This window comes from Varroa jacobsoni, unplaced genomic scaffold (genome assembly GCF_002532875.2).
Source record: "Varroa jacobsoni isolate VJ856 unplaced genomic scaffold, vjacob_1.0 scaffold_569, whole genome shotgun sequence".
NCBI lineage: Eukaryota > Metazoa > Arthropoda > Arachnida > Mesostigmata > Varroidae > Varroa > Varroa jacobsoni.
This window is the reverse complement of record NW_019213471.1, coordinates 107,517-135,159: the sequence shown is the minus strand read 5'-3', so window position 1 is coordinate 135,159 and position 27,643 is coordinate 107,517. Positions and strand designations below refer to the sequence as shown.

The following is a 27,643-nucleotide window of genomic DNA, read 5'->3' as shown; positions in this document are numbered from 1 at the left end:
TGACGTCTATAAATAGGATACAAGGGTCTCCAGCGTGCGGCAGTTCTAAATTTTGATACTGAGGAGTTTTCTTAGTTAGGCTTAGTCGCTGCAGTTCCTTGACCTTGAATAACAGGCATTTCTGCAATTAGCTTGAAAAAAAATTAGTTCAAGAAATAGATAACAGACTGCAATGAAAACATTTCTGAACATAACACTTTTGCCCTTATTTATAAGGTGTAATAAAAAAAAGGTGCAAAAAAACGTCATATAGGCCACCGTGTTTAAGTACACAAACGGCTTGAACAGAGGTTTACATTAGTGTCTCTCATTGGATTACTCTGCGCTGGCCTATAAAATGGGAGCGGATTTTAACAGCAAGCTGTGTTAAATATCAGGACGAAAGGCTCGTTGCCTAGCATTTGTATAATCCGCAAAATGTTAGAAGAGCCGCTTCTAATCGGCCACACCTTTGATAGCAGAAACAGAGAGCTTATTTAACTTCTTCACGGCTGCCAGTCGATACATTAAGAGTAACAAATAGATTAGTACTCTAAACGAAACCACTATACTAATATTAATAATATATTTATATTATCATAATGGATGGCTGTACACACAATTTATGGCACAATCAGGACACGTAACGGATGCCCACAATCGAAACCTACTATCGCAGAGTAATAATAGTAGGATAATAAGTACCTACGTATTATGTTAAAATATATCGGTCGAATAACTAGGTTGATACTGCTAATGGATCAAGGATACCGACAATATATGCAGCCGAATGAGCACGCAGCCTTCGCGCGAGACAAAACATTACGTTAGTGAGAAATGCTAGCTTAGTTCCCGTACGATTTGCGCCCTTCAGGAGGACTCCAGTAAAAAAAAACACGTTCGCTAGGAGAATAGATAACTAAGCTCATACATTTCAACATCAACTTTCTCTCATATCTCTCGAGATGTAAGACTATGTAGAAGCATTTTTTACGTTGGCTCTTCCGAAAGGTAACGAAAAGTATGTTCTTACGTTCCTTCCTTAACTGGATGCGTTAGAGCCAGGAGGTGGAAGAAAAGTCCGCTTCGCGCTACGTATCAATCTTCTCTCAGACATGAAGTACCTATTCGTACGATAGTAGTTCCCGCTGTTAGATTTGTAGGTGTTCGATCAATGGAATCGTTTATCTATGGATTAGAATTCGTCAATTAATCCTTCGAATAGAAAATCTTCTGTTTTACGATCAAGATATGATTTCAAAATGTGACGGCCCATACCTCAAATCATGTTCTAGTTACAAAGTCGTATGAATGCCATATTATGGGCAACAGTCAATGGTGGTCAAAAACTGAACGAATAGTAACAACGCTTAGTAACGCGACAGATTTCCTTATGCCGATACTGACGGGATCAATGTTGCGCGGCTATCGATGAGTATCTGCATAGAGGATCCCAAAATGGGTGCCGATCAAAAATTTTCTGAGATGGTTTTGGTGAAATAGGCATAATAGAAAAAGCGCTGTAGAAATGTTACAGTATATCAGAACCGTTAGCTACACAAAAGGATTTTTTTTTTGGCAAAAAAACGAACTCGATTATTACCTATCCATTGAATGAATAACAACATTCATCTTAAACTGTTATACTTAGACTCTATCGGCGCTTATTGACCGTTAAAATAAGAAGTTCCGTACACACATAATACGTGTAGACACGCGGAGAGGCAGCGCGATCGCAATTTTGTGGAAGGTCGTCTTTGGCATATCTGCTTCAATGCTAATGGCAACTCTGCCTTCTGCGCAAACTCGTCAGGAAAACGTCGTTTGATAGGCATGCAATTTTGTCTCGAAGGAATGGAAACCTGTACCAAACAAAAAGTTGGATTGCATTATATTAACAACTATCACTTTGATGGTAATAATACAGACCACTTTTCTCCCCGGCTCCTTTGTCAAGTTACCGATAAACAGGGCTCATACATCTGTATAATAAACACTGGAATAGACTATTTGAGTTCGGTTCGCTTTGCTCCATACGGCTACGTTTTGGTAACAGTGGGTGCCACAAAGGCAGTTGTGCTTGAGCAGATATAGCTATCTTCGGCACTCAAACTCAAGGTAAAATCTTCTGATCCGGAAAAACGAACGATAACGAAACTGTTGGGGTCGTCTAAAGGACGCCTCAGATTGTTGTGTACGATGTTGATGTCTTACCACTGATCACACTGGCAACTCCTGATAACCCCAAAGTCTGACAACACGCGCAAAAAGCTCGAACAAACTGTCTTCTAGTGTGATGAAAATTGTCAATGTGCACCTCAGTCTCATGGACCCTTTGAAAACTGCTCGATGAAAGATCAAAAATCTTTAGGATAGCCGTCGTCTGCCCTGAAAAGGGGCTCAAAGGTAGACCTTTCAAATAGGTAATAGGTATCGTCGTAGTCGGTAATCGACATGCAAAGTCCTTAATGGCATCGTAAAAAATGCCGACGCACACGGACTGAAATTAGAGGCACAATTCGCCTATAGACCAGGACAGAACAGAACATTTCAGCTTTTTGATACGAAATACGACTGGGCAACGAAAGGTTTGCTAAACCTTTATAATTGGATCAAAGGGGCCTGATCTAAAATGATTCGTCGAGAGGTGCACCATTTCATGCTTAGGATATGGAAATGCAGTAGCGTAAATCATCAAAGATGCAATAAAAAATCTAGCTTCCTTTACGTTTATCTCTTTAAATATTTGGAGTGCACAGCAGACGTTCTGCTTCGCGTGACGCAATGCTTCAACTTCAACAAGTAATGCGACTAGTATTTTACGAGTATTTTAAGACTATTGATTGAAACAATGGCGTATGGCCAAAAAATTGCCTTACATAACGCTTTTGCTTAATACATAACAGCAAGATGTTACGACTTCTTTCCGTGTGCCCTATCGCTTGTATTCAGGCGACGCGTGCCGTGCGTAAATCTCATTTTGTAAAACTGGGCCAAATATTTCTAGTGAATGTACTACAATGAAACCGCTGAAGTCCTCTCTGTATTCCAATAGTCGATTCTACGATGAAACGACTGACGTAAATTTCGGCAGCTTGTTTCATGAAAACATATAACATAGGAAAATTATAGTACACTAGTTCTTATGAGTAAACTTCAACCGGGCCATAAAAGCCTGTTCCTGTTTTCAATGATGAAAGTACCATCCAGTCAAGTACCTTAACAGCACCGATAGTCGAGTCAATCTGTATTATAAGGACAAAGCTACAGGATATAGAACGCATGCTTCCGAATCCTTATTCACTAGCAAAGTTCAACATAATCGGTACATTTATTGAACTTGTTAACAACAAGAGCATCAATAACAGCTTGTGTGACTGCTAATCAGAACGTATGAACTTGCAAAGAAAAAAAATGCCGACAAAATTCAAATGTAGTGCCGAAATAGAAGCCAGAGATATAGTGATGTTTTTAGGCTAGCCAAGAAAGAAATGCGCATAGATGAAAGCTATAGAAGACAGATCCGGGCAAATTAACATTGATATATTTGTCCCTGATAACCTATCAGATGTCTACTTTCTATCAATGGCCAGTACACACATTCTAAAAGAAAACATAATACAACTAATCGGCGACTTCAGCGTTCTAGGTAACACTGAAGGCTGAAATGTTGTATTTGACGAGGTGGACCCACTAGCATAGGCTAAGCGGAAGAGCTGCCCTCAAAAATAGAAACGAAGTACTTGTGACAAGAGTGAAAATAACTCAATTTGTTTAGTTCCGATGATTTTGTCCAATTTATAACGAAAAACACCCGAACGTATGCCAACAACATGGCTTTAAAAACATCTAGCACATAATTCTACGACGACTAGATCCTGCTTCACTTTCATAAATAAGGACCATAAAACTGCAACATGTACAGAACACTGGATCACGACCGCGGTGGTTCCCCTCTTTTCTATTATCGCAAAAAAAGAAGCTACGATGAGGGTGAGTCTGAATAGTAGACTAACACATATTCTTCACTGAGGGCTTTACCGTCCACGAATTCAAGGAGAGTATATCGAAGTATCATAATACCTAGAAAAAAAAATACGTAAACAGTTATGTACGAAACTGCACTTTACTCTGTAATCGATTTTAACACGATCGATGAATACGTATCAACAAGATTTACGAACGACAGTCGACACGAAGTTGTCTCACGAGACAAAGGACAAAAAATCGGAATCACTAAAACCTTCTTTCCAGAATTATTCAATAAATGCTGAAGTTCAACAAACAAAAAAAGCTTACGTCCACACCGTCTGCTCGGAGCAATCGCGTAGTTCTTATTGACGTGCACTTTTTGGCGGAGGCATGGAAAAGCGCCTAAGGATGTTTTTGAATAAGCAAAGCGAAACTCGTGAGGGTATCCCAACTTGCATGCATGAAGTAGCAGGTTGCTTCGTATGCTTTCCATTCTTATCGGTCTATGTTCAGCTTATATTAGCATATTTCCGGCGAAATTCCGAATCTCTTTGCCTTTTTTGCCTCGATCGTTCGGGCTAAGAATAAGAAGAAAAAGAAGAGTCTGTACATCTGAAGCAAGTGAACTCTATAAAGCAGTGCTACATTGGCACTTTTTGAAGTCGCTTATAGCGATATTTGAATACTTCTATGCAAAATCGATTTCAATTTAATAGGTAAAACTAAATGGATAACTTTAATAGAGCTTAACGGATTGAAGAACAACCCACATATGGCTAAAATGTTTCTCGTTACTTTTCCTACGATTACTAGAAGCGCATTAAACATACAGCGAAAAGACCCGGTAACGAAAGAAATGAGCGCTATTTATTGCGTCCCAGACGATAATATCTTTGCTATTATACCAAATTTTTCGTCTATGATCAAACTTTCCTGCGGTCGGTTGTCTCATATATTCTACTTTGTGAGCATGCTATGCCGTGTATGGGTAATTTCAATAGGGAACAAGTCTTGTGTCCCGTTGCCTTCCTCCATCTCGCATCCGTCCGATCGACACCAGCTGCAATGATGGGTTGTAAAAGTATGGCGGACGAGACATGTGACACAGTCTGACAATGCACGCTGCCTCTAAAAGCAAAGATCTGCATAAAGAATACGGACTGATTGCTAACAACGAATTCAGAACTGTGTAAGACCTGCGTTCTATTCAGTAAAACGCCATAGGACAACGATCGGTCTAGACGTCGACGAGTGTGGTTAACGTATAGTTCTACCCAAAAGTTGTGTCAGCGTCACGTGAAACTGGCAATGAATTGATTGGTCCACTGACTGTCTCCGGATAAGAAGTAACGCTTTCACAACACGGTTTGCAACCCAAGTGGAAAAAACCTGAAGTATTTCTGCAAACATCATCTGCCGCCTTCCTCCCATATGACACACATAATAGCGACAACAGGACAATATGGCACATAAAGGTAAATCTCTGACAGACGTTAATATTTCATTTTAGAAGTAATGAGAATAATAATAGTAGTAGTAATTTAATGGATCTTCGGGCCTAGTTCGGTAGGCAAACAAAATTACGATATTGGAAAAAACTGTGTTCGCCCTGCAACCTGCAAGAAAATCTAAATTACACTTCCTCAATTTTACAACCTTAAAGATTATTCTGCAAAAACAGAAATTCTCACCTCCATTGAGGTGGGCTTATCATATTGCAGTGTTTAAACCCGATACGATCTGAAGTGCGCCGTGTGTGACCTAGTGCTAGTTCGTTGGAGCGTGGCTAGGGGGAGCTACCAAGACCCGAGCGCAGACGGACAGCTAGCAAGGTTGCATCAAAACCCTGTTTCATGTCTCATCCTCGTGCCTAGGCTGGCTTTCATCCGTGGGCGAGTTACACGAACACGGCGCAGGCGTTGAAGTTCGTGCGCAGCTGACCGCAACCTGGCGCGTTATGTCAAAGAACTTAAGTAAATTCCAATTGTTCCTTCAGTAAGCGAGCTATACAGTCATTACGCGTGCTACAGAGCAGGACGACAACTTTTTCGTAGGAGTCAGCATGTTTTGTCTTTACTAATACAACATCAAAACGGATGGATCTCTCCTTATTCCTGCGCTCCGGTTATTCTTATTATTAGTATTATAATTATTTCAAAAACGGTTGTTTCACTGACATGCTTCTCGTGGTTCGTTTGCGCAACTGAATGCAAGCCATCGTTATAGGAAGGCACAGTCATTTCAACCATTGTCGCCTCATACCAAAATGATGCCAAAGTTCGTTCGTACTTATCAAGATATTTTCAATAAACTCAGTAGCATTTTACATAGGTGTTCGCGCCTTACATGATGATATGTAGCCAATTGAAATACAGTTAATTGTGTCTTATCCATTAGCTGACAAATATTGTGTACATGCCTCGCATCGCCTTGTCGATGTAGGCAACGATAATGTTTCGACTAATTTCTCATTTTATGGAAATTCCAGAATATTCTCGACGATTCGTTTGTTTGTCTGCTTTTTGGCCTTGTCTGAACCAAGGAATCCACTTTCCCTTTAAGAAACCTGAAATACAGGAACAGGAGGTCATAAGACAACTTCTTCTTTCACCACACCACACCACAAAGATGTCGAGACACGATAGCTTTAACCAAGTCTGTTCAGTTTTTTATATAAAACCGCTTAACTATAAGTGTCTTATTATTTAATGACATATGTCTTATACTACATGACGATTCGACAAATGATAATGTTTTACAGTGTTACAATAAACAAACGTTCTGCACAGTTACACAGTCGAAGATGCAGATAATAAGTACAAATCGAGTTTGCATTAGATCCTCGGGTGCATGAACGATTACGATAGATTTTGTATTTGATCTTATTTATTTACGCTAATGGATATTGAACTTCTATATTTGCGAAAAAGTTCATTCAATTCCAATAGAGGCTAGGGTATGCTTTTTAAATTAGTAAGAACTAATATATACGGAGTGTTTCAAGGCCACGAAACTGTTTAAGCAGTGTGATAATACGCGATAATAACGCGAGTGTGTGACTCGAAAGCGGTAGTACGAGCAAGGTCAAAATAACATCAAGGGAACTGCGTTGGGGCAGCATGGATAACTGGAGCGGGATAAGGGAACTTGTGCAATGGAGAGATCGAGAAACTGCGGTTTGAGCTTAAAATTCGAGTCCGAAAAGGTTGTCCTACGTGTATCCAGTACGCGAGACGATGTCTGTGTAAAGGGCGAACAAGTGTGCGTCAAGTAGCTATACGTCCATAGGCAAAGATGAGGAGTCCCGCGCGGCACGTAGCATCTTTGTTTGCTAAACCTAAAACCGTATGCCCTAAGTCTGAATCCTGGCCTAGAGAAGCTCTGCTTTGCGCTATAGGTTATACCTACATACTACCTAATGGCCTAAGTACCGAGCAAGTAGATGTCGGTACTGTTCATTTCCTCACAAGTTAAATAGCTACGTTCGCTTGCTATCAGTATTATCTTTATTATATTATACACAGTATCTATGGTGCCATAATGTGAATAGATATGATGCATTTGACAAACTGATAGCCCCTTTCCTGGTTGCTTTTAATTGGTAAGGCGAATGAGCGTTGACACAGTTTCTACATAAGTCAGCGGGAGGACACGTTATCTGGGCCTGCGTATGTCTGTTTCGAATTTGTATGTGAAAGGCGCCCTATTAGCTAGATGGGTCGCATAGTATTGTACGTTAACTGTCTGCAATAGCTAGGTCCCTGAGAGAAAACCTATTCATCGTAATTAATACTGGTGTTGGTTATATGTTGGTTGTAGACAATATTATTAACTTACAGCGCATTTGATACGAAGTGTCCGCCTTGGGATAAACACGTCTGATCGCATAATGTTTGCAGCCTATATATACATATAAACTAGGACTTTTTCAATGCTTTTTTCTAAACAAAAACAGAGAACTTAGTAGAAATGTTATTCCTGACAATTGTGTTTGTTTAATATGACCTCCATTCACTGAACGTGATTAAAGCTTCCATTCGCTCACCATTTTCGAATATTCTTTTTTCATTCCCAAACGAGCTTTTGATAGTAACAGTGCATCAAACGACATATATGGGTAAAAAAAATATCGCTCAAATACGCTACATACGAACAAATTCTAGTGGGGCTGAATGTTGGGCTGACAGCAGCTTAAACGTATCCAAAAAAAAAAAAAAAAAAAGAAAAGAGAAACTGGATGATGTATTTTTGTTGAAATGATGCACTGTTGTACACTGCGAGCAGACGACCCGACAAAGTCGGTCCCAGTCTTAACGCCTTACGCTATATAAATGTTGAATGACTCATGGCCACGGTGATCAAACTGTATGACCGAATCCGGCAAACTAACAAGTAGTAATGATTTACTAAAACAGATGGAAGGCATACATTTTTAAAACGAACAAAGGGATTAAAAAAACGTTGGCCTTATTTGAAAAATCACTTTGCGAGTGGTGAGCCAGTTTCTGCAACGTATAAGTCAAATAATGAATGTTGCTCAGTCAACTTGGGTAAACAGAACTTTTACATCAGGTACTCAGAAGGGTATTCGGTAGGATCCTAAATAATTTGATTTCAGTACGCATTTCTAGAAGCACATAAGGTAAGCGGATTTCAAAGAAAAACTATTAAAGACTTTTAGGAGCGTTACCTAAGTACTTACGCAATATAAATGATACATTCATAGTGAACCCTTTTTAGATAATTAACAAAAATACATCGACCACATATTCTGTAATGTGAAAGGCTTGAAATCATCCGCTGTCTTCCACAATCTAAGTCGCTATTTTTTTTTCGGTGGCCTTTCATGGCACTTCATTTTTTGCCCGGGGTCTGGAGAATATGCCAAATAGAAAACTCCTGGACGATTTGCTGTTCAAGACAAGGCATACTCTGTCCTGTCAATATTGCTTCCTGCTGATTTCGTTCTGCCACTATACGAGCTGCATATTTAAAAGGCGAGAAATTTCCCCAAATTTTAGGTGCGTAACGCAAAGCGGGTAGAGATAGTACGCTTTAGCACATTCTGGGACACAAGTGGTTCACTTTCTGTGTTGTAGTATACCTTGAGCGTATAGAACACGCGTTCTTTTTTATTGTAAATGCTGCATTTTACAGCATATCAAGGAAATATGTTAATTTTTACCTATATGGATATGTAACAGACATACGACAAATCGCGATACAATTTGACAATCTCCCGCGCCGCTGTTATTTTTAATATATTCATTATAGTAGAAGACCAAGTACATCATCCTGACACGATTGGGCTATTGGGAAGAAACATGAGCTTGAACGACTGAGGACAAGCGTATTACTCCCATGCGGGTTGAAAGCTGCTGTTCGTCATTATTGTCTTCTACAAGGTTTTTCGTTTCTCCCTTCCTCTTTTTCACATACTTCTTCATTTCAAAACAGTATAGTTGTAATGATTGTAGCTTAAATAAAAATGATGGTAGTAGGGGCAAGGACTAGCCCTTGTGATGGTTCAAAAATAACGCGTTTGCATGTGAGGTGATCTAGGTCCAGAACTGAGCGTTGACAGATTTCATTTCGAGATAGGAACCAGCCTTCGATTCCTGATGCCAGTACCAGACGTAAAACTCGAGACATTTATTTGGTGGCGCAAAAAGCGGAATAGAACACCTCGTATCTGCTGACTAATCCCAGGCCTCATTAAAAATAAATAATGTGAAAGGGCTTCAGTTTTACCCTGTCTATTGATGGAGGCAGGGCATAATTATGGTTATACTGCGGCGGCCTTCTCGTGTTGCTCATATCTTTCAGCTCGTTTAATTGAACAGGACACGAGTTTTTAGCGCTTCTTCATTCGCCGGTAGTAGTAGTAGTAGTAGTAGTAGTAGTAGTAGTAGTAGTAGTTGTAGTAGAAGCAGCGGTAAAAGCCACTAGGGGCTAGTAAAACTATTGGCGTTGTTGACAACTAGCTAGACTAGATACGCTATAATAATTGCAATCATAGAAGGATGCACAAATAGGCAAATATACGCTGCTAGCTTCGTGTCACGTGTTTTGGTCTAAACAACATTCTAAGTTCTGTTAGGGTCTCCAATAACTGAATCAACTGAGAAAAACTCTGACTGATGAGCAGCATAGCTATATCGTATTTGCATTTATTTGAACCATATGCTTTCCTTTCGCGGTACGTAAGTGAGCATCTGTAAAGCACCAAAACAAAATATACTACGGTCGCTAGATTCGACAGAATACCGTATTGTAAAATGTCTTGCATAAAACCACAGAACTAAACAACTGGTGAGCGAGTTAAATTCAACCTAAAACAGAGTACGAAAATAATGCCTTATGAATGGAAGCATGCAGGGTTAAAGGGGACGCAATAAGAGAGTGATGAATTCGTCAGCAAAAGTCCTATAATTGAACATTTGTGTGTTCAATTATGTGTGACTGCCACAAAACGTTCGATAGATATTAATTAAGGCAGCGTAAACATTTACGTATGTAAGGTAGCATTCCAAACACCCTATATACATACATTTGTAATAGCGCGGTGTAGTAAATTTGTCTTATGAATCTGGGTAAAGCTGCCCTGCGATTAGATGGACAACGAGAGGCATAACTGAGAGATCAGTATTGTCAAGATCTCTCTGAACCCTAGAAGCTCTGCCCGTCAACTCTAGGCAGGTGAAATCGACTAAAAGATGTCAGCGGTCAGCCAAGGAGATATAGGCTGTCCGGTATTGCAACTTCCGTACTTCTCTAAACCCTATAGCTTTGATTTTGACTACAATTAATGCAACACCGGGACGGCAAGATATACGCTGGTTAGGGTCTGCTGTATATAGAAACGATTGCGTCCGTGAATAACTAAATCACCTGCATAGAGGAGAACCTCCGCATATTTTGAGACCTATATATCTTGTTAAGATGATTTTCAAGCAAAATTGGGCTCAAGGTATTACCTTAAATCATACTTATGATCTTAGATAGCGCTGCCAGCCCCGAGGCCCCATTGTCAATTGTCATCCTGTTCTCGAAATATCACTGCTATTAGCTTAAACACGTCTGCGAGAATGGTGATATCAACGTAAATACTTGAGACTAAGTTTTTTGGGGCGGAGTCGAGGGTAATATAAAAAACACTACGTAGGTATGTTGCCGAGGGACGGTTGAAAACCTCTATACGTCGCCCAGCAAAATCTAACCTGCCATTTTACTCGAGTATTTTTCCTGAACCTCTTGGGTATCGCACTGATGTTTTGTGATGCGAGAGACGTTTATTCTTATCATTTCTTTGCGATCCTGTCGTTAGCTTGGGTTGCCTTTGGCTTGTGGGATAACAAGAAGCGCTGCATCCCGCCAATGAGGAAAAAACAGATTAAAACGGAGGCATTCATTGAGCAAAAGGAAAATTTACTATTCAGCATGGCGCCGGCTCTACGGGGGCTTTGAGGTGTTCATTCCGAGTCCTGTCTAGTACCTCTGCCTTCTTTCGGTGCCTGTGTACCTACAGCTACCCTCTTTCGGAGAGACAAAAAGAAAGGAGCGGTTCCTTCTGACGAATCTTATTTTATCTTAACTTGCGTTCGTTGAAAAGATATCTATCATAGAGCTTCCTGCAGGATCGACAAACTCTGGTACTGTGTTGAAATTAACTATTCAGCAACGATGCTCCGTCATCGTGTTTTGAAGGGCTAACGTCTGGCTCGTAGTGGGCTGGTTCAGGTGCGGGTTAGAGCCTTCTGGCCCAATGATGAGGGCGCTGGATGTAGGACTCATCATGGCTTGTAGGCCTTCGACAAACTTTCCACGTTGGGTTAAACTACACCGTTTGCCGATTGCTCTCAGAAACGTCGCTACAAACCGTATTCTGGTTGTCGCTTGCATAGTGCGGGATAAGATCTGCAACTCTACGGTCATAAAACACTAAGACGCCCTCATTTGGGCAGCCACGATTCGCTCCATTCTGCACCAGGTACCAAATAGAGTAAAATCCCGGTCAGCTGAATAAATCGATTGTTCAGGTCATCGTGAGAACATGCCACTAACACTAATGTATAAACGCTTCCGCAGTTCCACTGAATGATCTTTAGAGTTTGCCACTATTCCGGTCAGACTTCTGCCCTGAGAGCATGTTCACGACTGACTGCGGGATTCGAAGCTATCGTTCCTCGGCTGGCTAGTGTTTTCAGCTCGATCAAGGCCTGATTAAAAAAAAAAACAGTAAGTCGTGAATGATAGCGGGAGCTAAGGCAACCCAATGATGGGTGCCGACACATTGTTGGATCGATTCAAATAGCAAGAAGTAAAGGTTTTCCGATGTTCTCTTACGAAACTTACAGCTGTCCTAAGCTACTATACCCAGGCTGGCAGGCTGTAAGGCTGAGTCTCGTATTGAAAGTAATCTTTGTAGCTGCACGTTCCGCAATGGGTGCCAAACAATAGCGACGTTCACATCGAGCACTGTCCTTGCCGACATCGCCACAACACGAGTATTCTCCTGCTGATCGGACGTGCCTATCCTTTCGTCTTTTTGGGGGCGTGGTTGACGGCTGCAGCCGTTTGTTCTCGGGGCTTTCCATTTCGCTTCCGAAACCTTCAACACAACGCAGTGTGAGTGTGATGTACTCCATGATTCAACTACCCAGCATTTTATAGATCGTTCTATTGACCAGCTTGCTACAGGCAAGTTAAATGGTTGATACAATACTTTCCTCACTGGCTCAGCCTGCAGGTCTATATTATCCGCTTTTCGGCGTGAAGCATGGAATACTATTGTATGTGTAACAGTATAGGCTGGGAATTTTTCATCACATCGCGCCCATAAGGGACAGAATACTTCCGTATACGAGGCTTTTGATATAGGTAATTCCTGTGTCCTTTCTTACCCACTTAGGGTCTGGAGTCATTGTTGCGTTACTCACCGCAGCAGTTCCAATGATCGTGTCTTATTTTTGTTGCATTTCAAAAATCTCGCCAGGTATCGCAGGTTTACAAATAGAAGTCAGAAACGGTGTCCTTTGACCTATCTTTTGGCTTAATCAACGGAAATAGAGGTCACGTAAACTTATGAAATTCAAAGAAATCGTGCGTAAGTCTACTGTCAATTCGACTCCCAGTTTTTATGATACGGGTTAGAGAGCTGCGCTTGCAGAGACCAAGTGCACTCATCGATGCACCCGAAGTTGCGAGCAGCGCGCCCTGCAAAGCTCCAAGGGTCACGAAATGAGTATGGAGCTGCTTCGTACATGCCCGCTCCGTTTAAACTACTAGTTCGTTTTGAATGTCCTTTGCTAAATAAATCGAAAGAATCAAGGGTTGTCACTCCCGTGACAAATATGCAACAGTTTCGAGTACACACAACACGTCTCAAAGGACATTTCCCCATGGCACAAGAGCCTAAAAGGCCTTACTATGCGCGAACAAACCCGACATCGTTTCGTCTATTGAGACCCTTGTGCACCTTCCTCTGATTATACTTTGTGCAATTGATTCGTTGTATTTGTACGTAATCCGGTAAGATATATACAGAATGCAGTCTTTAAAATAGGACATTCTCTTACGCTTTATTTCTAGAACTGTATTTAAATAAAAGCAGATACTTTAACAGCTCTTTTTTAATGTATGCTGGAGTTGTCACTTTCAAGTGAAACGCTTATTTAATATAACTACTACTCACCACAATCACAGCTCCCATTTAAGACCTAAACCGCTCGGTAATCCGAAAATAGTAATCGTGCGTCAAGTGCTATTGATAGATATAAGCTTGTTTAAGTGTTGTTCGAATATGCTTCGCGCCACCGGACTTGAATTCTGGCTGTATAACAAGTCAAAAGTAAACATACAGGATCGCAAAACGGCATAAAACAGGGGCCAGGAACATGACCAAGGTAAAGAAAAAGACAGATACTAAATGGGGCTGCGTACTAAAAGACCCAAAAAAAACGTGTAACTTACTTGCTACGAAATCCTACGAATACTTAGGCATTGTAATACAAAAATGTACTGAAGACGTTGTTACTGTAAAACTACAACGTACACATAGGGAGTTCCATCAAAATTCTAATATGACTCGATTGTACTTCATCGAAGTCCCAAACGACTTCTTAGAAGCTAAGAACTTGCCAGGAAATTTCACACTTCACAACGTTAATTGCAATCGAACAAAAGATTTTTGATTAATGGAATTTGCATTCGTAACTAACGGAGTAAGTTTGGGAAGATCGCATCTTTCGAGTGAATTCATATTAAAAAAAAAGTGGTCGCCTTTTACCTTTAAAAAAATACGCTTAGTCCTGAGGTCCTGGACTGTGCATTCTTCCAAAATACATTTTCAAAATTGCGTAATGATGCTGAAACAAACGCTGGATGTCTATAAAAGGATAAGAGCAATTAGCGTCCCTATGTGGAAATGAACCAGAATATACGTCGACTTTAGTGACGTGACAACTAGATAAATCAAAAAACCAACCACTCATACTAATTAAAGTAGAAGAGCCGATACTTTTGTTGTCGTTTCCGAGAATAGAAAGCCTGCTTTGTAGAAGCTTGACAACGATAAAGACAACTAGTCACTTGATCCTTGCGGTGGCTTATTATGAAGTCACATAGAATTGCTAAAATGAGAAACCATCGCTTTTTTAATGGGCGCTTTTATGTTTTCGTCTCCAGTGCGTTACTGTATGCCTGTAAGATAATTCTAATTTGGTCACATATGTATCCATAGCTTTACGGAACTAGAAATATTTTGCCTTGGATCTTCAAAAAACTTCACTTTCTTCCGCGTTTTTCTTCAGCAAGCTCATAGCGACTTACAAATCACACCCAATACGCCCTGTCATATTTGTTTCGTGCGTAGCATTCTAGCTGCGGCAGCGTCCAATGAATCTTCAACTGGAAAACTGTATGCATTATATAAATGAACGAAATCATGGCAGATAAATCTTCCTGCTTATACTCTTTAGTAGCCTCTCTTAGTCTCGCACGCTTTTAAGATCGTTGCGTCAATGCACTTACGGCTCATTGATCAGATCTTAGCTTTGACAAACGAAGTCTTTACATCACTTAGTAACAAACAAAACCGGATTATCAAACACGAAAACATGCCTCTTCTATTCACAGAAAATATTTCCCATAGAAAATATCTGTTAGACGTGACTGTACACAGTAACTCCGTAGCTCGGATTTAACGTCGGATTTTATGTCAAAATTCATGCATATTGCCTCTTACGCTTCATATAATAGCTCTACCAGAAGAAAGAACACTTGCCTCGTATCACCTGCCGAGTCGAACTTATGGTTCTTTTTATACGGGTGTTGTTGATCCGTACGGCTACTGAATTTATGAGGCTTGAAGTTGGTTTATATATCGGGTCAGGTATCATAAAAAAATGATATGCTTGCTCCTTACGGTTTTATTTGCCTTATTAACGCCAATTACTACGCAGATATATGAATCCAGTGTACTAAGGAACGTAGTTTCAACTTTACTAACAAGTAACTTAATTGTTTTTTATGCTATCAAGGGCCTAAACCTGTTACAGCTTTTATGCCAGCGAGTTTCGTAATACTAGCATCCTTGCCATACGTCACACCACAAGCATTCTTAGGTATACCAGCCCTATCATTATCAAGTCACCGAAGACACGCCTCACATGATTGGAGATTATTTGAATCGCTTCTAATTGAACATGTTGCTTTTCTAGTTTATATGGACATACAATGAAGAGTCAATAGCACATTCAATTTGGCCCCTTCAGTGACTCCGGCTCTACTTCTTTGCCAATCCCTCGAAGCGTTTCCGCCTTCACTGTAGTTTAAGTGTTCGTTTGCGAGCGGTCGCAGTGCAAATGAAGGTAAATCGTCGCACCCGCTATGGGACATTTCAACCAGGGTGAGCGGAGGCGTTGTCGTATAGCCAGTTTGCACGCTTTGTTCCCTCATTTGTGTTGACTCTACGGACAGACGAAGAACACGTAAAAGGAGAGGGCAAAGATTTCACGACGGGAGAATGAAGCAGAGTTCGACAAAGATTGAATCAGAAGCAAAAAAGACGGACAGGAAACGACACGAATGCAGCGCGAACGTTTTCCTTCTAGAGGTATTAGGATGCCTTGTGTGCCACCTTTTTTTGTTAACGTTTGCCTTTCAGAGCTTCCTTAGCTATTATTTTCTAAGGGCAAATGGATTATCTCGAACGTTTTTTTTCAGTTGAGAACCCATTTGGCAGCGACACGCGGTTATTTATGCGGGTTCGCTTTACCGCGCTACCCTCACATTCCTACCGCCATTCTATAAGTTGATATATAGGCAACAGCAAGGTAGATAGATCCAGTTAAGCATTCAGGCATGTATTCTGTTGCATGTAATTGAACGCACCTTGACCTTTTAAAGGTAAATGGTTCGCTACTATAGTATAGCCTTCTTCCATAGATAGACGATTTTAGCATATTCATGGCGTCTGGATGTCCGAATCCAAGCTCAACGAACTGGAAAATAACCCACGCACAATCACACGAACAGGACGAACGACACAATCGACGCGAACAGGAAACCTTGGCAAAATAATTCTCACTTCCCGGTAAAATTGATTCAAAAAAAAACAATCACATTAATAGAAAAGCTGCATCCTTACGTACGCAATGAATAACTGTACACGCAATATAGTCGTATCGCCGCTAGACACATTTCACATTTTTTCCCACATGAAGTATAATCTTGTTAAACCAAAATTATTCAACATGTTACAGGAAGGACTTCTATGAGTTAAAAAAAAAAAAAACTTAAGGTCATAATACTATTACATAATACGATTTCTCAAATTTTTAGTACTCTCGAGCATTAGCCCCCCGACGCACTATGTTTAATCATATTTTTTCAAGGTAAATCTATAGAGATATGTGCTTGACCACCAGTTTCCCTTCTAAAGCATGAAAAGCCCCATAATCATGCGGCATTAGATCAAAAAGATAAGCAGGATAAAGCCAATATCTTTCTCTCCAATCCGGCATATAGTTGAAGCACAGCGATGAGGCATGGCATTGTTACCAAATAACCATGTCAACAAACCGTAAATCTCTTAAGAAATTCTAAATAGTAAGCATACTGCCCGTCACCGTCTCGTTCAGAAATCTCAAAGCACTAAATGCCCCTGATGTTCAATGCGAATACCTACATCACTTTACGTCCGCTACCACTAAGCGATGCCATTCTCTTGCCTGGTGCCTCTTCAGCTGGCAGCAGTAACTGAACCATGCCTCGTCTATGACAACCATATTCTCCATAGGAAGTTTTTTTTTATGAACTAGAGTCTTGCAAGTTTCTCGTGGGTTACATCACACGTATTTCCAGAATCATTTTACGAGGAACCCATTTTTAGCATTTGGACTATAATTTTGTAACACGTTACATGTGAAATGCTAGTTTTGGCCGACAGATCGTTTACACCTCACACTCCGTTTCCGCGAAAAACCTTTGCAGGTTGCAACGGTGCGTTCTTGTCCGTTGGGTCTCGACATCTGGTCACCCGGCTGACCTTCAACACTCTAATCTTCGTCCTTGAAGCATTTGTACCATTCACGTACTGTGCTGTCGGTTGAATGCTCCTTACGTAGTGTTTTTACCAGTCTTCGAAAAATTCTCACCGCGCTGTGGCCTTCGAAGAACAAAAAGTTGACCACCAAGCAATCATTTCGAAACTAAAGGATGTTCTCCTTTTGAATTAATTTTACTACAAATAAATTCAATCAGTGTTTACTCAACAGTTTTTAGAAAATTGGAATATTTACCGGTCAAATTTAGTTACTAACGACATGTGGTTCAGTCATTCAATTTCAAAGTCCTTTGACTTCTTGTGACAGCTTAGCATAATCCCCGCAAGCCTATATCCCTTTTATAGACAACCTTAAGTATGCAAGGCACATATAATTTCTTTCAATCCTTTTTTTGTTATTTGTCGCAATAGCAATAGTATTTGAAAATTAGAATATATCGAGAAGATCGCCTAGCAAGTTCAGCCATTACGGTAATTGATCGATCGATCGGTCAAAGATGATATAAACCACCAAAATATATGGCTTCATCAATGCATGCATCCTACGCTCTTAAAAAGCAGATACGTAAGGGACAAGCTAAAAACGAGTTGTTTGAATTGTGACATATAATAAATGCGTTCTTTCTCCGCGTTGGTATGGATTACGATAACGGACTTTGATCACTAAGCGACGGAAGATCCTGACTTGAAGTCGGCTAATGTTGGGGAACTACCCTTTGAATACAGCTGATTTTGCTCTTCGCATTCAATATACTTATTCTCTTACGCAAAGAAGAAAACCGTGTGTAATATTTGATCGGTCATTATAAGTTATGCCAGTTGTGTACCTCTTTCTCTGTCCTACATAGAGTACGCGCGTATGCATACTACACCGTATAAAGGTTCTTCCTATTTTTGTCCATCTACTTTTCGCGTGCGTTCCGATTTTCACATGAGTCATAGAGTAAAACTGTATTTGCTCTGGTTTCGAAACACGCGTTCTATTATAGGACAAATTATTTTTAAAAACGCGCTACCATTGCCGTTTTTCAAGGTGTTTGTTTACATTTCTATATAAATATAGTTACAAATGGGTGTGAAGCACCCAAGTTTGTACTTTAATTTGTTTTTTCAACCAGAATCCGGTAAATGTAGCCGATAAGCGTCACTTACTTAGTGCGAAAATGTTCAGATAACGTCAAGTTCGCATTAGTGAAAGTATACCTAGCGAAGAAGAGCAGTCGACTGCTTACAATACCAACATTAGATGTGATAATACGCTCTCTGTGTACCTTCAGAATAGCCTTCAGGAGTAATATCTCGCTGTAAGCTTCTAGTCGTACATATAATATTATATTTACTGGGTTACTGGTGGCGATATAGCGGCCTAGAGTCGTAATCATGAAACACTGTAAATCACTTCGGTATCTATGCCCTATCTATATATGCCCGCCGGCAAGCAAACAGACAAGCTATCAAGGATCACGCTTGTCGGTCAGGTTAGCCCCTTCTCCTCTTGCCTTGTATCGCCTTACCCCACATGTTAATTTGAAAGGTACAGGCATGGGTACTTAAAAATAACTTCATATCGGTTCAATTAAGTCACTCCACAATGCTATTGCTAGCCTCGTATTGATGAAAAGCAACAAAATACATTGTTTGTATTCTACTCACTATCGGAAGGGCTCTGGTAGGCTTGTAGCTATAGGCAAGCAACCGAACGGAAACTGATTCCTATTCACTAATCATTGACTAGGCGAACTTGTGAGTTCCGTTCCGCGCCTATTTTGCCGTTAACCTGAGCGATTTGACTCGTCAATGTTACATCCAACCTAGCTCAAGTAATAGTATACACTAATACCTACAATGGCACTGCAACTATTCCGCCCCATTTACCCGTTACCATTTTGTGGGCGTACAATTGTTCGAACCATACCCTGTTTCAGCAGTAATTGACTATTATTGCCGCAATTGTTGTTTGTGCTCATCACGTCAATCTATTAATTACTGCCATAAATAAATCCCTTACATCGAACACAATGTTTTCATCCTTAAAACAGCGTTTTCGACCTAATCACTAAAATGTAGGACTGTAATGTGAAAAGCTCATAGAGAGTTTCCGACTTCTACTGAGAAGTCCCCTTTTACATATACCTCCATGCTAAAAATGCTTATGCCAGTGTTTCGTAGACGAACGTGCTATATATCTAGCCAAACAAACTATGATGCGGTTGCGGGTTCTTACCTTTACAATTTTTATATCGTTGTAATTCTCGTTAGATCCCATTATTTCATACCAGTCTGTCCAGGTAGTTCACTTATTCCTTTGATCTATTCAGTTTTTTTTACTTAGGATGAGTAATCCATTGGTTTTATGCAGCCATTCTATTACCTTGTTTCAGTGATGACAGGCTATCTTGCCGTAATAATTTCGCTCTCCTGTTAGAATGTAGTAGTAACCTTTTAAGTCAGCCCTGTTGTTCTTCTATAATTATGCCCGCCCTCTAATTAGAATAGTGTTATAATCTTTAGGCGGAATTTAGGCGGTTTGCTTATTTCGATATACCTTACCGCCTAAATAATGGATTCATCCGACCGATAAATATGGACCAAATATATTCTAGATAGCTTCCATCATCAGATTTCATCAGTTATCAATTACTCGGATAAGCCTTACCGATTGACCGCAAAATAACAGAAAGCGAAACATTGAAAGTTTTCCAAAATTTAGTGTTACAGCCATTTGGTAAAACCTGAAAAACAGACAACTATTCAATATAAATTCACAAAGGTTATTTGCAATTTGCCCAAGTTAACATTGTACTCTACAGACAAAGGTAACTTAGACTTTAAGGACAAAGTATTCATCTTACACGCAGTTCTTCCCAAGACGAGGCCCAATCTAATCAGTTTATAGCTGTTTAGACTTTTACTACTTGGGCCAAGTAGATAGACGGTTGCAAACCGTTCGTAATAAACTAGACGGACCCGCGGTCTTCGTCCGCCGCCTGTTGTGTTATCAGCTAATTTATTTAATCTGATTCGTTCAAACTAAACTAACGAAAATTATAGGTTGAGTGCACATTCGCGGTTATTCCGTAGCTACCCTGCACCGAACCCGTGTCCTATAGATAGTACGTTCTAATATGTTTGCTAGGGGGCTCAGCACACCCTGCCCCGCTTGTGATATGTTGATTTTTGATGCATTTCAGCAACAGGCTTACGCGGTGAAACGCATTTTCATACCATCATTAAGGAAACAAACCGATACGACCAAAAGGGCCTTAGTGATGTTTACTTAAAAATTGAATGTACGTATAGCTAAAAATTATGTTTCAGCTCGCCGGGATGCGTTTACAAAGGCGTTACAAAGCACCCCTTTTGCATAGACCATCATGTCATTTTCAGGCGGCATTTTCTACACGAAAACAGCGAATTAAACCATATGAGCATGTATTGTATCTCGATTCAGCTCATTGGCAGCTTACGATCGGTACCAAAATATACCTCTATATAATCAAAAATATTATCATCCCAGTTTCACGCAAGCCGAAAAATTACCAATTTCTATTTTTGGCCGAATATTCATTTTACCTGTTGCGAGATATGTTGCATTCTTCCTCAGCTAATTGAGACCTAATGATTAATATAGAGTTATTAAATAGTACTTTCCCGCAAGATGTCTTAGAAAAAAAGTTCCAAAAAATGTTAGTCATACCAGCCACCACCAGATTTCTATTGACGCTTATTCAAGATTTAGAACTCACTTTCATTGCACTGTCATGAGAACGAGATGAACCTTTCAGTGAGTTTTGACTATTTTCACGCCGAAATAACGGACGAGGTAAGATGCGAACGCACATGATATTTTAATTCAGTTCGACCTGAACTTGCAGTTAGTATCAAAAACAACCCTTCCCTACATAAAACTAGGTGTAAGTACTGGGCTATTACGTTATAAGTAAAAAAGATTCGATAAAATTCGCTTTAAAGTAAAGCCCACCTCAGCCTCTACAACTTTTTTATAGATATCTATAAAAAATTTTTACAAAGAACTATTTAAAGTAAGCAAAAATTGTACAAAATAAACAAGTGATCTAAACTAACGTTACGTTCTATGGGTATGAAAAAAAGGAATTTTTTATAATGTATGCTCATCGAATTGTCTCCACTTTGCACGCAGTTCTGTCCAGGATGAAACCCTAAAAATCTAGGAAAAATCAATCCGACTACTTTAGGGGATCGATTTTCTAAAAGAAACAAATTGTTTAGAATAGATTAGTAGAGAGTAATATATGTTTGACAAACGCTGCCATTGTTTCACGATTACTGACGAGTAATCGTCAGTTACCATTTCGGCGCAGATTGGATCTTGGGTGGAACCAAGTGTTTACCGCGGACGTCCCTGTTCCTTGTCAAACGGCGCGCAGAACGTAAATATATGCTAGGTACTGTTTACTTTTCCTGTACGCAGCTTACGTAGGCAGAAGGTACGCTTTCACTAATTAGTTAGCGGTATTCCTTGATAATCCTGTAGCCCGTAAGCCAATAGGCTAGCGGGTACCTTGACGTCACGTGCAGTTTCTTCTCGAGACGCTCAAAGTTATCGAACGCTGCATTTCGTACCGAAGCCTACACATCGATTTCTCTATAGAAATGGCGCATAGCATGATGCTGTCTACTACGGACACCAGAAAGCATCTTCTCCCGCCTGAGGCTCTCATGGTTCGAGAGAGCAAACGTCGAAGGTCTTTCGCTTCGCGAAGCGCTGTCTGGGCGGCTCGCTTGCCACGTGGTGTGCGGGGTCCTAGTCAGTCCCTGATCAAGAATAACACCCAGGTACCTGTTTTAATAACCTGACCTGATAGCTGTCCAGTTCGATGTCGGCGGGCGCTTTTTCCTATTCAGCAGCACTGTCTTTGGTAAAAGTCGGTGCCGTGAGGATCACGTTCGCAATAGGTTGAAATTGCTGGAGGACCGACTGGCTATGATCAGCGTAAGATCACCTGTGTGCTCCATTGAGTGAGAGTCCAGAGCATAAGGTAGGCGTAAACTCGTTGAACGTAATGTTCCCGAAAATAGGCCCGAGGATCGAATTCTGTAATACTTCTGCCTCGACGTGGTATGTCACCCCACCGTAGACTGCTCCATTCTCGCCGACGCGTAACCCTATTATCCTTCGTAATATGGCGGAATATAGAATAATCTCAAGGAGTGATTTATCGTGTCCTACGTTACCGGGCTGAATACATACTTTATATCTACAACGATTGCAAGGCAGTTTCGTCTAAATCGGAAAGGCACTGCTTTTTGCGATCTTCAGGATTCGTTTTTACTAGCAGTGTGCACGGAGTAACTTCTCCTAAAGCTATGCTCGTTGCATAAAAATGCGTTCCTGGCGCTCAACTCCTATTTCATCAGTATTTCTGCGCGGGACAATTATGCCAACATACCTTATAGCTAACTGAGGTTTGCCGACGAACAGCTTCCGCTTCGAAATCTCCTGACTTTTTTAAGTGCGAATTGCGCTATCATATTGCCCTAATTCCACTGTCCTGACTTACTTAATCTATTAGCGACACTTGGATTTCTTTCTTCCATTGAAATGTTTCAACAGTCCGACTGCCACCTTCCGGTTTTGCTGTCAGCCGACTCGATTATCCGATACGAACTACACCCAACCTAGCAGACCACAGTGTTCAGTAGTTTACCAATACCTTCCAACCGGCGTCCTGGTGCAGTGCCTGTAAGACACATCGGCTAAAAGATCACACCCCGTTCCAGCACTGATTGCTTGTCCCTCCGAAATAATGGCACTCTGCGAGTAGTATGCTCTAGCACCCTTATTAGATACTCTAAAATAATCTTTTAACGTACTGCACAAACCCTACTGTCGAAGAAATAATAGAACTGGAGTTCGAAATGGCCAGCGTATAAACGTACAAACTTTACTTCTTGCGCATTATATGTTCCTTCGTGCTTGCTTGTTAGTTCCCGGTCAGGATAAACAATAATACAAATGTCTAACCAATTTTTAAGGCAGTCTTTAGATATACATGGGTTATGCTGTCGACCTTGTAAAGGTTCAGTAATGGCAGGCGATCTGGACAACGGTGTTTGACGTTATATTCTAGATTCATCAGTCGGGCAGGGTCGCAGGCGGCATGCACAGTAGCTTGATGCATTGTCTACCCTGAACAAGATTCCTCGATCCCGAGTTTCCTCACAAGTGCTGAGCTGAGAAAACGAGAGGACACAGCTGTCTATGCAGCTGTCTATGCAACATAACGGACTTTTAAACTCAGCTTTACAACCACCGGACCTCGGTTGTAGTAGCATGGGACATTGATCAGCATCGTCGTCGTACGCTAGCCCATGAGGAAATTACGTAGCGCGGTAGGTGCAGGAAAGTTATCCATGTAGGAAAGTCAGCATGTATCGGATTGGGACTAACATCATATGATCCTAAAGTAACCAGCTAAGTCTGTGGTTAATAAAAGGTCCTTGTATTCAGACGAATTCGCGAATCTAGGCTTAGTATTGTACATTAGACAGACCCGTGGGCTTAGTTCGTTGCCTATGCTGCGTTGCTTTGACTAAATTCATTTCACAGACTTAACAAGTAGCCCGATTCTATCACTCTAAAAAGGCGATTTGGGTCGCATAGATAGAATCAAAATGTTGGTGCGAGGAAATTTGATAGACGGGCCCTATGGGCTCTACCATTCAATGCGTGATATTATATACGTAGTAAGTGTGTGAAATAATTACACAGTAGATGGTAACATCGTCGAGGACCCGGAGTCCGCCTCCAAGCCTGAAGGCAGAGCGCTAGGTCAAAGACGTATTCGATGACATACGACTGAAAGGCTCTTTGCTTAAGATGATCATATAAGATTTCTACGGGGAACAGAACGAATGATAATAGTTCATGTTTCAAGAAAGTCCTAAGGAAACCTTTCAAGGTTTCGTGCGTTCCGAAATATTAAGTGGAAGTCCAGATGTTACAGGCTGGCAAGGAAATCTGTCGTTCAGTATGTCGTGTCGGCATCTGCCGTCGCTGGATAGAACAACTAGAGATAGGAGAGATTGGTTTAATACAAGTATTTTTAATATTTCGGAATCTCCCGTTAACTAGATTTAATAAACATTTCTAGGCAGAAACAGAGGTCGAATAAGTGAATAAATTTCTCATAAGAATCACAGCGCACTAGAATGTTGTCAATCTCGGTATTAATTTTATCACTGTCCAAAAGAAGCTGCAATAGCACTCACTAGTCGTTAAATTTGCGGTACCTCCATAAATCCTATTGCCTCACGTTGGTTGGAAGTGAAGCATTTGTCTGGCGAACCCTTACATTCTGCGTTAAAATTTGCTGTCTCTCGCAACCTGCCTTAGAGGGAGCATTACCTCTGGCGCACATTCGGCGCTTATCCTAGCCCTTTTGGCATTTCGATCCCCCATAACAGCTGTTTTTATTATTACCATTATGACTGTGGCAGATTTGGGTCAGACAAATCCGCGAGCTAGATTTTTAGTACTAATCGGTAGGCTTATTAATGGCTATTTTTGACAGAACAACTATTACGAAAAGGCAACTTACGGTAATTTTGCAGACCAGACCACAGTGTTAAAAAACTATTTAAGCTACTGCAAACATGTCGGTGTGCTATGCCATATCTCAAGCCGGTAGCACTAATGGTCATCACAATCGTCGTTATGACTGTAATCATCTATGAATTGTGAGTAACTCGCTTTTAAAATACTCTTTCAATCTCCGTTAACAAATGTTTGTACCTCTCAGCTGTTGGATGGACTGGGTTGTGGATGAAAGCACCATTGTAAGTCTCGATGCAGATAGCAGGAATCTAGGAGGAATCCTGAAGATACAGTTCGAGAAGACTCTGAACAAACGCATTACGGCAACGGCCCGAGCACGACTCGTATTGTTGATGGTTCACTGCCCTTCCAAGCTTCTTATATTATCACTTCCACGGTCTAGTGTAGTTTGGCTGTATGAAAATCATTTCAAGTGCTCTGAAGCTATTTTGAATGAAAATGGGTTTTTGAATGAAACAGCTGATTATGTCATATTAATACGACCCGGGTCAAAGCTTCAAGATTTCACCTAGGATTGTTACTGCACTGTATTATATCACAATTATATATGAGCCCAATATAAAGCCCGAGCTACATACAATAAGTACGACAACTGTACACACAGTAAATTCAATAAAATCCTTAAACCCAAAAAAAGGCCCCTTTTTCGCCGATAGTCATGCTACAAGATACATGAAAAATTCTTTCTGGGCGAGAGATTGTCGAAAAACTATAGCGTATGACAGTGGCATTTTTATACGTCTTTCTTTCTTTCAATGTTTTAATACTACATTAACAAAAAATCGCATTTCATGGAACTGAACGGCCTTTGTTATCTCAGTCATATTTGCTCTAGAATAGTTCAATCGATGTATCGGCTCTAAATTATGTTTATGAATCGTAAAATCAGTGGCACTGTTTTCTAATCTATAAGTGACATTCAATAAGTGCTTCCATACGTGTTTGTCATCACTTTTGAGACAATCAAAACCAGAATCAATAACGACAGGTAATCTCTTCGATAATTAGCGTTTTACAAAATCGAGCCAGTTGGTGCAAATAGATCTACTTTTCGACAAGTCGCTGTATTACCTGTATCGTATGGGAATCTTCTCAAACAACGCTGGTTATCACGAAATTCAATATTTCAGGATAGGTCTTCGGAGCAGCTTTGCATCGTACTGTTATGTGTACCTTCAGTTTAATGTTCACTAACGTTGCCCCTTGTGCTGTTCACAGATGGCAATGGCAAACCCAAGCAGACTCGTAGTGGTTATTTTAATTAAAATCAATGTGTGTTCAATATATCATTTGTATAACAAACATGCTCCTCTTTGCCTTTCCCTAATTGTATTTAGATGCCATACAGTTCATCGCCATTGACTCACCGCCTATAAAAAGAGTGGCATGCAGGGCTGAGTGTGTTGCGGGAGATCAGTGTAATCTCTATAAGCCACATTTTGTCCTCGAAAATAAGTAGAATCATACATTAAACTAACTACAATGAAGCTAAATGCACAATGTGCTAGGAGATTTAACGAAGGACCTCTCTATAGTTCCTACAGCGTAATTGAAAAATAACATATTCTATTTATTCATTGTGCCTTTGCACTAAAAAAGAAAACTGTGTACTGTATACTTACACATTGTAGTAAATGACGTTTGTCGTCTATTTTTGTGGTGTCCGACCAGTTCGGTCCTAGTCTTTAGAATCGCTGTTCACGTCGGCGGGGGGCATCTTGTTGTCTCCTTCGTCCTGCTTCGCATCGAATTACGAACGATCAACATTTCTCCAACACCTGTTGTAGTATAGACCTTTTTACAACGATGTCAAATACTTCTCAGATTTATCAGGGATTCAGGTCCTTCTACAGTTCGGGTCGTCAATCCTTTCTAAACAATAAAGGTGTCACATTGTTTATGCTTTTTTTGCTTACCGCGTTTCAATAGCCAGTATCATTTATATTCCCACTTAGAAATATGCCCAAACAACCTGCTCACTATCAGATCAATACATATATCTGTCATTGTGAGCATGTGGCAGTCTTATAGAACATCATTCCTCAACACTGCTACAACCATAACTCTTACGGCTACTCTTCAGCAATGACCTACTCCGAGAAAACTCATGCCGCTACTGTTTTTTTGGCCACAACGAAAACTCTTTTTGTAGTCGAACCCGGATCTTTATAACTTCACATTAACACTTTTCCTGTCTTACTTTTATTTCTTCTACCTTACGTTTATTTATGCAACCTGCACATTTACGGTTTTTGTATTTCTCTACCGATTCCACTTTGCTGTACTTGAAGCTTTGATTCTAACAATATTTCCATGCCGGATGTCACCAAATCTGTAAAAACTCAGTCGTGATACTTTTAAGGACCGATGCAATGTGCAGTAGTAAGGCAAAGACAAACACCAAAGCTCTTCAGGCCCGTCCAAAACCACGTATTCTCTACAGCGAGTGCGACGATGTGTTGCTAAGCGCTACGGCGTTGCGCGCGGATCTGCCCTCGCCTCGCAACCTTCTGACAACTAGTCTC

At 40.5% G+C, this 27,643-nt stretch overlaps 1 long non-coding RNA gene across 5 annotated transcripts; it reads right to left on the bottom strand.

Moving 5' to 3' along the window:
* Window positions 1–124: 124 nt before the first annotated feature.
* Window positions 125–27,643, bottom strand: LOC111261592 (uncharacterized). Of its 5 annotated transcripts, XR_015311596.1 has the most exons (4): window positions 26,741–27,643; window positions 5,643–6,517; window positions 1,679–1,841; window positions 125–1,103 (listed from the first exon to the last, which is right to left on the bottom strand). It is a non-coding gene; the product is annotated as an uncharacterized LOC111261592 (long non-coding RNA). The 5 variants fall into 5 exon arrangements; XR_015311599.1 differs by lacking the exons at window positions 125–1,103; window positions 1,679–1,841 and adding an exon at window positions 4,797–5,093; XR_015311597.1 differs by lacking the exons at window positions 125–1,103; window positions 1,679–1,841 and having other exon boundaries at window positions 4,797–5,898; window positions 6,371–6,517.